Source organism: Capra hircus, chromosome 5 (assembly GCF_001704415.2).
Source record: "Capra hircus breed San Clemente chromosome 5, ASM170441v1, whole genome shotgun sequence".
NCBI lineage: Eukaryota > Metazoa > Chordata > Mammalia > Artiodactyla > Bovidae > Capra > Capra hircus.
In genome coordinates this window covers 18,683,424-18,685,914 of record NC_030812.1, presented here as the reverse complement: position 1 = coordinate 18,685,914, position 2,491 = coordinate 18,683,424, and the positions used below count along the sequence as shown (strand labels likewise).

General features: G+C 45.7%; 1 pseudogene; it reads left to right on the top strand.

Annotated features, from left to right (window-relative positions):
* Window positions 299-1,252, top strand: LOC102174095 (annotated as a pseudogene).

Sequence of the window (2,491 nt, the reverse complement as noted above, 5' to 3'; positions counted from 1 at the left end):
GTATAACCAATATACAGTTTTTAAAAAAGGATGGTTTAATGTGGAAAATCTTTTTCTGGGTAAGTATCATGCCCTCTCCTAATGTGGTTAACTTTCATTTATTTAAAAATTTGTTATTATTTGAAGGATAAGTGCTTTACAATGTTGTGTCGGCTTCTGCCGTACAACAATGTGAATCAGTCATAATTATATATGTATCCCCCTCCCTCCTGAGCCTCCCTCCCCCTCCCATCCGACCTCTCTAGGGTTAGTTAAGGAGCTGGGGCTGCGCATGAGCAGTAGCCGCAACATTAGCAAGATGGCGGAGGAAGAAGAAAACAGAGATCCTTTCGGTTCCAGAAAGTCACCTAGAAAGAAGGCATATCAGGCCCTCAAAGCTACCCAAGAAAAGCAGGTGCTTTTGCAAGAAAGAAGAAGCAGAGGAAATGAAAAGAGCTCAAGTTTAGGCATCAGGGTTCCTGAATGATTCCTGGTAGCAACTGCATACCAGAGTGTGACTTAGACAATTAGAAGTGAAACACTGTGGCTTTGAAGTCCCAGATAAACATTTCTTGACCTTTGTTCTAGGCATCCAAAGGGTTAATGGGGTGAATTAACTAGTGCTGAGGATCATTGCAAGACTTTGCCTGAATAAGATTTTCAGTGGTATCCTTGTGAAAGTAACCTTTCCTACCATAAACTCATTTTGGAATAGTGGAACTTCATGTGACCTGTGTGTATGTGTGCGCTCAGTGTGTCCAGCTCTTTGTGATCCCATGGACTACAGACCGCCAGGCTCTGCCGTCCTTGAGTTTCTCCAGGCAAGAATACTGGAGTGGGTTGCATTCCCTTCTCCACAGGATCTTCCTGACTCAGGGATCAAACCCAGGTCTTCTGCCTTGCAGGAGGATTCTTTACTGTTTGAGCCACCAGGGAAACCCTTATGTGACCTGGGGATTTCCAAATCTAAAGTCTGTTTGGGAACTTGACTTGAAACCCAGACAAGCCAAGATCAAGAATAAAAGCGTCCCTCTGACAGACAGCAGAATGACTGAGCAGCACTGGGGAAGTTTGGTGTCATTTGCTTGAAAGAGTTCATTCATAAAATTGCCTTGCCAGGGAAGAATTTTCAGGGGATCTCAGGGTTCTTGTGCCTCTTCAACTCTCAGTGGCCCACTGTGCTACCAAGAATAGAGTGGGCTTCCTCAAGGAGGCGGGCTCAGCTGGTTATGGAGGCAAACGCAACACTCAGCTCACTGGGCAGGTGAGCTAAGCCCAGAATCTCTGAAAGCACAGCACATTGGAAGCATGTGCTTTTGTTTCATGTAATGTCACCCAGTATCTTCAAATGCTGCATGCGTGCTTGGTCGCTCAGTCACGTCCGACTCTTTGTGACCCCAAGGACTAAGCCCGGCGGGCTCCTCTGTCTGTGGAATTTTCCAGGCAAGAATACTGGAGTGGGTGCCATTTCCTCCCTTAGGGCATCTTCCTGATCCAGGAATCAAAGCTGCCTCTCAAGTAGCTCCTGCATGATCAGGCGGATTCTTTACCATTGGGCCACCTGGGAAGCCCATCTTCAAAGGTTGTTTACTGTTATAAACAGTAACAGAAACTGAAGGGCAAGTGTCAGGGAAAAGATGGTGATATACACAGCAGGCCCTTTTCATCCCACCTCAGTTCCAAGGAAAAATTCCTGTGTGTCTTCCCCACTGGCCACCATCCACTCTGAAACCAGCCAAGGACTCATGCCACGGAGGAGGGAGTCCTGTTTTGTCATAGGACAAACTCTTCTTTCCTGGAGTTTAATGTTTGTGAATGAATACCCAAGTATGAATACAAGATAGCAATAGAACAAGCCCAGGGGTGTTTTTCAACTTGGGGATTCCCAGGGCCTTGTGTTGGGAAGAACTTGAAATACAATTAGAAAGAAGTACACACACACACACACACACACACACACACACACACACACACACACACACACAAATTACAGTAATTAACCTGGAGCAAATATTCAGGAAGGCTAAAGTGAAGTCTATGAAATCATGAAGGGTGTAGCTTCAAAATGAACAATAGCTCAGTTTCATAAATGTTTATGGAGTTTATGAATTTCCACCCATGTACTCAGCCCCGAGAATACAAAGAAAATAGACAGTCTTGCAGTGAAGTAGGGACTCATACAGTAATTCATGTAGAACAGAGGGGGTGGTGGGAATGCTAGAGGGCTTCCTAGGCGATGCGGAGGATGCAGTGAATCTTGAATGAGTAGAGTTTGGTCCTCAGAAGAAAACACTGCAGTCAGAGGACAGAAAGGGCCTCTGAGGAACTATGAACACTGTTCAGAATTGATAGAGCTTAAAACGTGAAGCGGACTTCCCTGTGGCTCAGACAGTAAAGAATCTGCCTACAATGCAGGAGACCTGGGTTCAATCCCTGAGTCAGGAAGATCCCTTGGAGAAGGGAATGGCCACCCACTCCAGTATTCTTGCCTGGGAAATCCCATAGAGAGAGA